Genomic DNA, 13,522 nt, shown 5'->3' with positions numbered 1-13,522 from the left:
TTTGAGGGAATTAGATCCTCTTTCAGTGACCTACTCACCTCTTTAGATAATGTCCTTTAATCAGCTATAATGAGCATCTGCTTTAGTCATCCCACTATTCTGGGCACTTAGAGAAACGTGGATCTTGAAAAAGGCATCCTCCACCTTCTCCTCGGTTATAATCTGAAATTTGTGGTCACTGTACTGGGGATTCCATAATTTTTATTATTTGAAACCTATAGATGGTTTGTACAGTAGATTCTATTTTGTAACATCTGAGCCACTTGGGTCAGTCCCCAAGCACCAGCTGGTTTTAAACCAAATGACATGGTTCATTTCATCTAGAAGTGAGTTGAAGAACTCCAGCATTCTGATGGTATTAGAAGATTACCCTCCAGCCAAATACAAATATATTCATAAATAGTTATATTTTTCTTAGCCTGCCTTCACCAATGAACTGGGAACTCCTTTTAACTAATCTTAGACAAGTTGTAGAGGCATTTTCAAGGCTGGCTAGTATAAACAATTGAAGATGAGCAAAGAGAATGTCAGTAAGGAGTTTTATGGCAATGTTGAGGCCTTAATAACATTCCCAGTGTAACAGACACACAGGCTAAGTGCCCCTGGCTAGCTAAGATTTCATCCTCATACAATCCAGAAGATTTCCTGAAGAGAGGTCCCTCTTACCTACTCTGCAGGCATGCAGTGTGGTCCACCAGTGAAAGTGAGAAAGGACAACTCTTTTGTCTAGGTTAGTTGGCATGTGGTCACAGGAAGCTATAGAACATTCTGGAGGCAGGCCCATCAGGTAGCCACTTTGCCAGCTGGTATTCACAGCTTACTTCCAGAACATGCCTGCATGTTTGATAGTGACAGAAAATGAAATTAGAACAACTTCCATCCAGCTTCCAACTCCCCCTGTGAATGCATAGCTATGCATGGTAAACATAACACAATAGGCCATTCAGAAGAGGGAAAAAACAATTTCCTAAGACATTAACTCCTCTAAAAGGACCAGTACCAAAATGAATCATTTGCAAAAGCAAATGATATAATTGTCTTCTTTTGTTCTGACTTGCTGCTCTGGTGAGAGCGTGTGATGGGCTGTGTGGAAGTGAAGCATTTCTCTATGGCATTCCATATGTTATAGTCTAGGAAAAGTGAATCAGGCATTGTGGGAAATGACAATGAGTTCCTTCAGGAAATGGGGAAAACAGAAATTCACATTTCAAATATCACGAGGGCAGGGCGAGTCCCGTGGGAACTTCTAGAGTCCACGGCCGTTGTATCTCCTTAAGTCTCCTGTGTACACCTCCCTCTCCCTGAGACCTGATTTTTCCCTACATCGCTGGCTTCCTCTCCCCAGGGAAGGAGGGCATTTGAGAAAACACTCTCAAAATTTAACAACTGAAGATTCAAAGTGAACTTATGTCGTGCTTTAATTTAACCCACCTCCAAGGGAAGGAGCCATTTCCAAATACTGTTAACCTCTTTCTCTACTGTATCCTTCATAGAGCTTTGTCCCAAAATTTCCAAAGGAAATATTTAAATTTGTCATTTTCCCTAGATATGTTAATTTGCCTAGATATGAGTAAATACATATGGTGTTGACTATGGTTCTTGGAACGGTGACTTTGAGAGCAGTATGGTTCAGTAGAACAGTGCCTGCGGTGGATCAGTCCTGGGTTCTAATCCCAGCACCACCATTTACTAGCCACCAGGGAATGAACTTCTCTGAGCTGCATTTCCTTACCTGTCAGAGGATAATATATCTTCTCACAGTGTTGCTATAAGGATTTCATCAGATATTGTATGTAAATATCATTTATGTTCTCAGTAACTGTTAGCACTACATGAAATTTTGCTAGAACATTAAAGCCCAGTGGCATTCACTAAGAAACCAGGGTCAGAGAGCTACAAGCCTATAAGACTGTTAATTCAAATAAAAAATAGAAACCTGCAGTGGTGGCCCCAGTACTGAGTTCCTCTTCAGAATTTAGAGAAACAACCTGTTACCTTCATTGGAAAGAGATGGAGGAAGGAAAATCGTGAATGTGGTTATTTTATATTTTTCCATTGAGTGAAAGACAAACCAGTTAATCCTCTGAAAAGAATTGGAGGTTGGTAAATTTTGGTGTTTTGTTTTTATCCCTGGGTCATTATTTATTTATTTTTGGTGAGGAAGGTTGTCCCTGAGCTAACATCTGTGCCAATATTCCTCTATTTTGTGTGTGACACGCCACCACAACACAGCTTGATGAACAGTGTGTAGGTCTGTACCTGGGATTTAAACCCTTGAACCCCGGGCTGCTGAGCAGAGTGTGCAAACACAACCAACCACTACACCTCCAGGCTGGCCCCTGGCTCGTTATTTTTAAAAGTAGGGCATGAGGGCCTGGCCCTGTGGCGTAGCGGTTAAGTGTGCGCGCTGCACTGCTGGCAGCCTGGGTTCAGATCCCGGGCGCGCACCGATGCATTGCTTGTCAGGCCATGCTGTGGCGGCGTCCCATATAAAAAAGTGGAGAAGATGGGCATGGATGTTAGCTCAGGGCCAGCCTTCCTCAGACAAAAGAGGAGGGTTGGCATGGATGTTAGCTGAGGGCTGATCTTCCTCAAAATAAATAAATAAATAAATACATACATAAATAAGGTTTGGGAGTTTAGACATGTCCTTACTTTATAATGAAGTGACGGTGAGAGCCTTAGTAAATGGCCATTTCTTTTAAAGTCTTTGCTTGGCAAAATAAAAAGTTGACAACTCTAAAGTGGCCCCCAAAATGATTTTGAATTTTTATTGGCCCACAAGATCCAAAGGTGTTGAAATCTAGATTCATTTCTAGAATGAAATCACCATTCTAGAAAATTTCTCGGCCTGAGGATGAGAGCCCAAGTTCTCCATGGCCCCAGTGCTCCACCAGCCTCATCATTTAGATTCCGTATTCGCTGTCCCCGTCCTACTGGGACACGGTCTCCATAGCTCCAGGCAACAATCCCTTTCCTCCAGGGGTGAGCAGTCCCCCACCTGTCTCTCAGTCACAGTAATAGCTGTCACCTGGCTGTCTCTTTCCCCTTCAGTTCCTCGGTGGTCACTGTCTTCTGCAGTCTCACTGGCTGCTCTTCTTCCTTCCCCTCCCCTCACTGTCTGGATGGGAGGGGGCTTCTGGAAGGTAGACAATAATAGAAATCAACTTGAAAGTTACATCTGATTCTCTAGCCTACAAAAAATTGCGTATGCCTCGCTCATCTCTCTCATTCCCTTTGAGCTCAGTGTTCACGGAGGAAAGCCCTATCTTGGGCTCTATAGAGGCCAGCATGCACAAGTCCTTTTTGAGTTACATGATGAGGCTGAATGAGTAACATGATGAGTAGAATGGAATGAGCCTGCTCTGGCCTTGGCTGAGAGAAGTAAACGTGGGGTAACCTCATTGCACTGATGCACTGAATGAGTGTGGCTGAGTGACCTTTGCAGACATGCTCAGGAGGAATGTCTGAGAGCAGAGAGACTGGGGAGGAAACTCGGGCAGTGCCAGAGCCAAAGGTGATGGAGAACAGAATAGTGAAAGGATTCACAACCTAGCGTTCACTCAGATGTGCTGGTTTCCACCAGCAGGCAGTGAGACTCTCCTGAGTTTAATCCCAGCCTTATGACCCCCTCACTACTTGATGACCCTGGGCAAGCGCTGAGCCTGTCTGAGCCTAGCCAGCAAAATGGAGCTCCTGAGACCTGCCAGCAGGGCGAGGTGAGAAAGTGAAACGGCAGCTCCGAGGGCCTTGTGGATGCTCATTGTTTATTTCTTAAAGAAAGTCTTTCCTGACTGTTCTGCTCTCCCTAGTGTGAAGCCCAGAGACTGCCCTGGACTCTTCTAGCTGAGGTCTTGCTTCCATCTCTAGGGTGGGGGGCATTTTGGTATGGTGTGCTCATTCCCCTCTCTCTGTCCAGCCATTTCTCCTTGTCACATGCTCTGCTTTATTAAATTGGTGACACTAGTTATCTAATGTTTTAGTATCAAACATAGGCCTGTGTTTATTGGAGAAGTAAATCCTGTAATTCCTTTCTCTAAGTCCATCCTAAAACAATAAGTAAGGCTATATTTTCATGTCTGTTTCCTAAAGTTTCTGATGCACAGTCCACATATGTTATATTTATTTTATGCAGACAGTGGTTCCTCAGGGAACAACAGAAAAAAGGAAGATTATATTTTTGATCAAAAAGTGATTGAGGAGAAGGGGAACACCCGGCCCCAGAAGCAGATAAATATGTACCCTGGAGACTCGTTGCAGAGGACCATGAAAACATTCACAGGACCACAGAGCCTCTAGCTGAGGATGGTAGATGAAGCTGCGGGAGTTCACGACACGAGCAGTGACCTGTGGATCAGAAGAACTGCTGGGTTGTCATCTCCTCTGTCATGTCTCATCTTTGGGCTCTGAACTGGTAACCTCACATCTTTGGACCTCAGCTTCCTCCTTTATAAGTCGATTGGAGTAGATAATCCCTCTAGTTCCTTCCAGGTGTAACATTCTATGGAAAGAGTAATGCTCACAGCACAGTGGTTAGGAACACGGGCTCCAGAATCAGAGGCCGAGGCTCAAGTCCTTGCTCCACCACTGAGCTCTATGACCTTGGGCGTTAACTTCTCTCTGGATCTCAGTGTCCTCATTAGGAAGATGGAGATAATGACCTATACCTGCCTCACAGAATTGTCAGGGAGAATGAATGGGACAACTAATACGAAGAATTTAGCACACTGCTTGGCTCACACAATGAGCCAAATAATTGATGGCTATTATGATTGAGTGATGTATGATACCACAGGAAGAAAGGTCTAGAGCACCCAGTTCTCTCTCCAAGTGCTCTAGTGACAGAGACAGGAGACAGTAGGGATGGGGAAAGAGTGTGAGAAGTTAAGGGAATATTTAGTAAGTGAAGATAATACCATAATTCCATAATTGTGTTTGTTTTTAACTAGAAAGAAAACATTTTTCACATAGTCCTGTAGAAAGGCAGATTGTAGTCCTAACCCCCACAAACTAATCAGTAAAGAAGATTTAGGAGAACAAAATGATTCTTAAGTTATAGATCTAAACATTGAGAAAACTTTCTTTCTACCCAAGAGTAGTCTTTCTAATATCGGGACAGTATTAAAGTATAACTTTTACACAATAGATGGATAAACTAATCCAGATGTCAAAAACCTAGATGCTGTCCTGTCTGATGGCCTGCTGGACTGCCCTGTCCCAAGATATTTGAATAAAGAGAACCTCATCCCCATCGACATAGAAAGGGAAACCAGGCCTGCCCCTTGCCCTGGTGGCTGGTGCCCACTGTAGTTGTTACAGTTTTGAATGTCACTCTGAGGCATGTGAACAGAATACGCAATTTATCCCCTTGGGTTGTTTCTGAGAAAACTATCACAATATGTTTTAGGAGGAGTTGGAAAATTTTAAATCTCGAATTACCCAAAATAAAAACATTGAAGAAATTATGCCAACTAAGTATTGAAAAGTCTAGAATAATTTTCAGTATTCTAGCAAGTACTTCATGGGAGATTTCATTTTCCTTGTCATCAAAGCATTAAACAGGAATCAGATTTGAGAGTTTAGCAACCTCATATCTGACTTGGCCAGCAGAAAATTCCCCTGGATTTTATGTCTGCTTTATTGTTACCACAGCTAAACCTGAGGCCAGACTTAGGATTGGGATCTTTAACCACAGCTCCCTTCCCTGTAGCCCAAACACTGGTTCTCATCTCCACACTAGTCCCCTGCATGTAGAAGGGGAGCCTGGAACTACTGTCTGATCTTGAATAAGCAGAACCAGCCTCGGTGTCAGGTTCCTGTTTGTAAGAAATGGTTTTGGGTTTCTGTAGGGGTTGACCAAAGTCTTTCTTTGCCCCGTTCCTTTGTAACATACCCAACTTATGTGGCTGGTCCAGGAGGATGAGGGGTAACTGACACCTTCAGGGCCCTGAGCCCTTTCAGAACTTCTTCCCTCAGGGTGGCCGTTAGGAGACTCTAGTAGCTACTAAGTCCCTAGACTGTCAGCAGGGAGAAATTCAGCAGTGATTCCTGACTCCTCCAGAGGGTTTTGGTGTGTGTGGAATGTCTGAGCCAGCTCTAGAATCAAGTTCTAGACCTTTGGTTTATCACAGATATCTACCTTTCACAGTTCTCTATGGGATGCCAGCCTCACTCCACACTTCGTTTGGTACCAACAGTCCCTAACGCACGTTCCCCATCCCCTCCTCCTGCACCCTGACACATCCAGACTGTTCCTGAGAACCTTGTTCAGGAGTTGTACCCGGGATTCTACAAATACACCAGAGGTTGAAATGCCATAGCATGTGCTCAGCTCCTGGTGCTCTGTCTTCAAGAGGAGGCCCGCTATGGCTGGACCAGATTTAAGCCGTAAAAGTCAAAGCTGTCAGGAGTGGACTTCCTCATCGACCTTCCCTGAAATGTAAACACTCACCTGTTTGCACCCACCCTCCCTTCCTTTCCTCCAGGCCTAAAGGGGAAGGTGTCCCCTCTTCCAAGGTCACTCTCTCCCCTGACCTTGATGCAGCCCTTATCTCCTCAGGTACGTTTCTCCATCATTAATAACTCTCCTATGTTTGTAATCTCTCTTTCTCTGCTGGCTCCTTCCCCCAACAGCTGCAGACACACTCAGATCTCTCCCGATGCATGAAAAGCAAAATAGTGTCCCTCAACCTTCAATCTCCTTGTAAATGAATTCCCAACTGCCAAGTCCAGTGACCTCTCCCGGCTTCACCTCACTTGACCCCTCTTTAGAATGTGACTCATTGGTTTATAGTCTCACTAAGAGATAAATGACCACTACTGGCGCCTTCCCTCCACCCCACTCCCCATAAGTGCTATAAGTGAGAGAGCTCTGGTCCATTGGAGGAAATGAAGAAAGAACATCAGATAAAGTAAAAGGACATCAGGAATGAAAATAGATTTTCATTATTGTCCCATTTTTATTAGTGTTACTCCTGCTCAGGACTATCATCTGCAGTATGTTTTCAGGGTAAGATATATCAGCCAGGTTCCCTTCTCATTTTTTTGAGAATTACAGGGATTGCAGCTCCAGAACTGAGCAAGAATGTAGCAACCAAGTGTGCCAAAGGCACAGTGGGGAGTCAAATGCTGTATTGGTTAGGATTAGATTTGGGCACCTGTGAAAGAACACAGGTGACAATAGTAGGGGAAGACAAGAATGGAGTTGATTTCACTTTCACGTAAGAGTCTCGAGGCTGCCCTGGGCTCTGATGCTTCATCATGGAGTCAAGGATCCAGACTCTTTCTGTCTTGCTACATGATCTTCAACTTGGATTTCACCTCACATTCCAAGACAGCTGCCTGAGCTTGAGCCATCTCATCTATATTCCAGCCAGCAGGAAGGAGAGGAGCAAAAAGGGAGAAGGGCTTACACCAGATGTGTTTTAAGAAGGTCCCTCACAATACTCTGTTTATCAGGCCTCTGATGAGAACCAGAGTAGATGGCTATACCCACCTGCACGGAAAGCTGGGTGAAACAGAGTTTTAATCCTGCAAGGTCTGGTGTTCAGCAGCAAACGTGAGTTGTATTAGAAAGGTAGAGGGGAAGTCAGAGAACGGGTGGACAGCCAGCATCTGTACCAGTGCTTTACTTTTTTCCAGAGTCAGATCTAGGGACCTGTTTATTTCAGGTCCATGGCAGAGAGTGGGAGGGGACTAGAATTCAAATATCTTAGGCAAAATGTCAGGAGAAACAATGGATCCAATATCACCCCTTGCATGGGAGGAATTGTAGAGTTACTGTGGTTCGATCTTGGAGTGGCCTGGAGGCTGAAGGAAGGAGGCTGCTTCTTAGCCCTGAGGACTATTTTTGATAGTGCCAATGGGGGGCTGGAGTCATTCTGCCCGCAGTAGATCTAGTCCCACACACCCACAGATTCCCTAGTGCTTTTGAAGCGGGGTAAGGTCTCCTTTGGCCTTAGAGAGCTTGAGTCAGACTTGTCCTGAGGAGCAACTTTCACCTGGGGTAAAAATGTCCCCTGAAGGAGTCAGTGAACCTTACGATAACCAGGTTATCATAAATCATTAATATCAACAATTAGGTACAATATATCCTTCATAAAATATTATCTAATGCTAGTACATTGCTTCCAAGTGTACTGAGCTCTTTCTAACTTGATCTTCACAGTGTCTCTGTGTAGACAAAATCCCCTCTTGCTGCCTCTGTGATTATGGAAGGGAGGTTGTGTGGACTGGGGCCAGGATCCTGTGCTTCTCCACAGAGGAGGGGGAGGGAGAGCCGCTGGAGGACAGCACGTCTCCATGTCTGCTCTACACCCAGGCCTTCCAGTGCAGCCTGCTTGCTGGTTCCCACACTGGTGTGCATCTTTGTACCAGGCAAGATCACTGGAGCCATTTTGTAGGCAGGCTGCCACCATTCCTCTACTTGGATCATCCTTGTCCTCACAGGACTGGTCCTGTGGGCAGAGGGGTCAGGACACAACAGGCTCAGGACTCAGAATCCAGATGGAATGCCTGAAAGAGGAGTCACTTGGAGTAGAGTTGGGATTGAGGAAGATATGATGAACAATTCAACCCATAACATCCCATTCGATAGAGATCCACTATTTGTTACACAATGAAGCGATTGACTATCCCTCTGCCATTTAGTGATTAGTACAGTCTTCACTTATACTCATTCTGTACCACTAGATACCAAGTGTCCAGAAGTGCATAGGTCTGTTTCTGGGCTCTCTTTTCTGTTCCATTGGTCTAATCTTTCTCTATCTCTACCAAAATGTCGGTGTTCTAATTACAATAACTTAAAAAAGTTTAATATCAAGTAGTGTGAGTTTAAGTGCAATCATTGAATTTTCACATATTTAGATGTGTACCCACCACTAGATCAAGATAACAATATTCTTACCACTGCAGAGGCTTCCCACTCTGTTTTCACTCAACCCTCCCTGCCCAGAGGCAACCACTATTCTATCTTGTACTACCACGAACTAGTTTTGCCTGTTCTTGAACTTCATCTAGATGGAATAGCACATTATATGGTCTGTGAGATATATCCATGTTGTTATGTGTCACAGTAGTTTATCCTGTGTAATGCTGTGTGGTATTCCGCCCACAGAACTGTAACTTATGTATCCATTCACCTGCTGATGGACATTGGTGGTTTTCCAGTTTGGGGCTGTGATGAATAAAGCTGCCATGAATATTCTTGAATACATCTTTTAGTGGACATGTACAGGTGTGCCTATGCCCAGAGTGGACCACCAGCAAAAAGAGGCATGACCTGGGATGAGGTATGAGAAAGCATTCTTTTCCTGAAATCCACAAATCCTTGGGTGGTTGAGAAAAGCAGGAAGACATGTTATGACACCAATAGGGTGTGACACACTGAGTCTTGTGACATTCTCAGGTGCCAGAATGGGGAAGCAGCCACTGTCAGACACTCAGGAGCTCTGGTGAGCTGGGCCATGCTCTCTGGTGAGCTGAGCCATGCTCTCTGGTGAGCTGAGCCATGCTGTCACATCTTGGAACCATGTTTGTTTGGCCTTCAGAGAGAAACAAGTGCTTGTGCTAGATTTTGGGTCAGATCATATTGGGACCATAGAGACAGACTGAACCCTGGTATTCTTTTAAGCAAGTAAAAGGGTGGATCATTTCTTCCATCAGTAACATTCTCCTCATTGAATCACAGATGGAGGAGGTTATTTTTCTCATCAGAGGGAAGCTTAACTTTGGACTCCACAGAGAGCCCCAGGAATATACCTTAAGCCCAGAGCTGCCAACTTTTCTAAAGTGCTGTCCTGAAATTTCTGAGGTCTGCCTGGGTCAACCTGGAGAGGACACTATGAGGATGGTGATGAAAGCAATGGAAGAACGAAATGAATTCTTAGTGTGAGGGCGGTGATGGAGAAGGAGGACCAGCTGGTGGAAGTCCAGCACTGTGTCTGGCATATCATGGCTCCCTCTGTCTCTGTCTCTGTCGCTGTCTCTGTCTCTCTGTTTCTGTCTCTATCTCTCTATATAAGTGTGAATAGTGTGTCTGATTCCCATCAGAAAAAAATGTATAATGTATTTATAATTTAATTCATCATTGAGTATATTCCTGACGAGAGAGAACTACCAATTTGTCAAGACATTAATGAAAAATGAAACCTCTACAACAAAATTTTAAAACATTTTATTGCTGAAATGTAACATCTCTACAGTAAAGTACAGAAATCTTTAATGGTTAGCTTGATGTATTTTTAAAGATGAAACCCACCAGCATAATCACCTGTAGGATCAAGTTCTAGATCATTACCCAGGATAGCCACTGTTCTGACGTCTATCGCCAAAGATCGGTGGTGTCTGGTTTTGAAATTTCTATAAGCGCAATCCTAGAGTAGATATTCTCTGTCTGACATTTCCCCCTGAACATCCTATCTAGAAGAGGCATTCGGGTTTTATTCTCTATCAGTTTCTGTATAGTGTTCCCTTTGTAAATATATCACACTTTATTTATCCTTTGTACTCTGGAGGCAGCACAGGGCACGTTAACACGTCATGACATCTAGTGTCAGCATAGCTGACTTGTGGTTTCTGTGTAGCAATCACTTATCTGTACACGAAAGTGAGTGTGAGCACACAAATATATCGCATTAAACCGAAATAAACATATTCAAACTCTATATACTAGCTAACAATTAGAAACGAAAATCTTTTAAAGCTGTAATTTATAATAGCATCCAAAAACATGAAACATTTGAGGGGATAAATTTAAGAAAACATGTGTAAGAGACATCATTCCATTTCAAGGAGCTGAAAAAAAGAGCAAAGTAAACCCAAAGGAAGTCGAAGGAGAGAAATAAGGAGCAGACACAAACAAAATTTAAAACAGACACGGACAAAAATAACCAAGCTAAAAGCTGGTTCTTTGAAAAGATCAACAAAATGTAAAAATGTATTAACTTATAGCTAGAATGATCAATATAAAAAAATAAAGAGGATGTAAACCATCAATATTAAGCATGAAAGAGGAAGTATCTCTACAGGTCCTATAGACAATAAAAAGTGACTATCCTAAACAACTTTAGGCCACAAATTCAACAACTTAGAAGAATGGGTAAAATTCCTTGAAAGACAACTCCCAAAGCTCAATCAAGAAGAAACAGATAACACACACAGCTCATATGTATTTCATAAATCGAATTCCTAGTTAAAAACTCTAAGCTCAGAGGGCTACACTGGTAAATTCTACCAAACATTGCAGAAAGAAATAACACTGATTCTACAAAATGAGGTCTCATTTTAGGAGACCATTTTAAGTTTTTGATACTGAAACCAGGTGAAGACATTATGAGAAAACAAACCTACAGACTAATATCCCTCAGGTAACTAGACACTAAAATCCTTCAGACATGTGCAAATCAAATCGAGGAATATTTTAAAAGAATATACATCACAACCAAAGAGGTTTATCACAAGAAGAAAAGGTTAGTTTAACATTCAAGATCATTCATTAACAGGATAAAAGAGAAAAACGAGATGATCATCTCCACAGAAGCAGAAAGACATCTGACAAATTCAGCACCCACTGCTGATAAAAATTCCGAGCAAACTGGGTAGAGACAGGAATTTTCTCAACCTGATAGAGGGCACCTACAAAAAATCCAACAGCTAACTTCATACTTCAAGGTGAAATACTGAACACCTTCCTCCTAGAGACCAGCAGCAAGATGAGCATGTCCACTCTCACCACTGCTGTTCAACATTATGCTGACAGGACACGGTCGAATCTCAAAATCAGCTCACTGAGTGAAAGAAGCCAGACAGAAACAGCACACAGGGTGTGATTACATTAATACAAAATGCAACCACTCTAAAATGACAAAAGTGTGTCTGTGTTTTCCCGGAACCCAGAGGCAGAGCAAGGGATAGACCGCAAAGGGACACAGGGATCCCTGGGGGGTGACGGAAATGCTCCGTCTCATGGCTGTACACGACTGTCAAACTCAACAAATGGTACACCTTGAACGGATACCGTTTATTTTACGTAAAACATTCCTCAATAAGTTTGACAAGAAAAAATGATTAACGTGTAAAAACAGGAAGAGAGAAACAAACGGATGAAAAGATGAAGAATTTCAAGTGTCTTGGAATCTATAGAAAAGTAATCAAATGGACGTTCTATCACTGAGAAATGTCTATCTGCAATTCAGAAGTTATTGGACGCCTTAAAAGTCAAGCAGCCAGAAGGGCAGAACTAATTACAAAAACTCAGACAGGTCCAGCAGGAAACATCCAAACTTTCAGACATTTGGATCTGAAACCAAAGCTCAGAGAGAAGAAAATAGAAAAATGAAAACCACCGTACAGAGCATGAGAGACGTGGGACACAGTCCAGGTCTCACGTCCGTGTAAGCAGAAAGACAGGAGAAAGAACGGGGCGATCGCGGCGTTTGAACGAAAAATGGCTGAGAATTCCTCAAACCTGATCAAAGACTCAATGCACAACTGAAAAAGTTCTGTGAACCCCAAGTAGGACGGAGAGAACACAGGCACGAGCACGTGGGCGGGCACCCGCATAGGGAGGGGCAGAAAATCCTAAAATCGGGCCCAGGAAAAGCACAGGACTTGCACAGGAGCAAGAGAACAACAAAAGGCTGACTTTCCAACAACTTTTCGACCCCGACTCCAGCCCAAGTCCCCGGTCCCCGCCCTGACCCCGGCCCCAGATCCCAAGCCTGGCCCCCACCTCAGCTCGACCCCTGACCCCCGCTTCCTGGCCCCGCCCAAGAACTCGGCTGACCCCCGACCCCCGACCCGGCCCCTGAGCCCCGACCCCGTCCGCGACCTCTCACTCACCTGTCCCGCGGCAGACGGCGTGCCCGCGGCGGCCTGCGGGAGGCCGGAGCAGGGCTGAGAGGATGCGGTCGGTGGCTGCAGAGTCCGAGGCGACCGAGGCAGCAGCGGAGCCGCAGGTGACAGAATCTGACGAGAAGGAAGCCGCTGGCTGAGGCGGATGAAGCGGTCGCGTCTCCTCACCATCAGACCGCAGCGCTGTGGGTGGCGCGAGCCGGCGCGCTCTGCGTCTCTGACCAATCCTGCAGCGCTCCCCGCTGGCCCCGCCCCCAGGGAAGGAAACCAATGAGCGTCAAGTGGGCGGGGGAGGGGAGAGGGGGGTGACAACGGGGATGGGGGACCGGCAATTGGGGCGAGGGCGCCGGAGGGGGCCGGGGTCTGGTGACTTCCCGCGAGACGGGCCACCGCAAGGTCCAGGCTGCGCCAGTGCGGGGCGGAGCCCGAGGCGTGGGGGCGGTGAATGGAACGCTGAGGGACCCCGGGGGGGGGGGGGGGGGGGCTTCACCGGCGGGGCGTGGCCTGAAGCGGGACGCCGCTGGCGGAGGACGGCCGGGACGGGGACCCGAATGGGCGCGGAGATGGCGCCCCGGGCATGGCGGGGTTCCGGGCGTCTTGGGCCAGGCTCCGGGGCCACGGGGGGGTCGGGGGGGTGAGGGGAATGTCTGGCCGGGGCGTGGCCTGGGCG

At 45.3% G+C, this 13,522-nt stretch overlaps 1 protein-coding gene across 8 annotated transcripts in view; it reads right to left on the bottom strand.

Moving 5' to 3' along the window:
• The window catches only part of LOC101397218 (UL16-binding protein 1-like), a 139,053-nt gene extending 125,917 nt beyond the window's left edge, over positions 1-13,136 (bottom strand). The window contains exons 1-4 of one of the 8 annotated variants that reach the window (XR_015550122.1): positions 12,841-13,116; positions 4,243-4,347; positions 3,032-3,139; positions 667-834 (exon numbers count right to left, since the gene is read on the bottom strand). The gene's annotated coding sequence lies outside the window, so the exon portion shown is untranslated. Of the gene's footprint in view, positions 1-666; positions 3,140-4,242; positions 4,348-12,840 lie in introns of all 8 variants that reach the window. The other 7 variants (XR_015550126.1, XR_015550120.1, XR_015550127.1 and 4 more) reach the window with 7 other exon arrangements.
• Between the last annotated feature and the right edge of the window lie 386 nt (positions 13,137-13,522).

The sequence above is a fragment of the Ceratotherium simum genome, chromosome 38 (genome assembly GCF_057802395.1).
Source record: "Ceratotherium simum simum isolate JZ-2026a chromosome 38, ASM5780239v1, whole genome shotgun sequence".
Taxonomy (NCBI): domain Eukaryota; kingdom Metazoa; phylum Chordata; class Mammalia; order Perissodactyla; family Rhinocerotidae; genus Ceratotherium; species Ceratotherium simum.
Note: the sequence above shows the minus strand (reverse complement) of the source record. Positions and strands in the feature narration are given on the sequence as shown.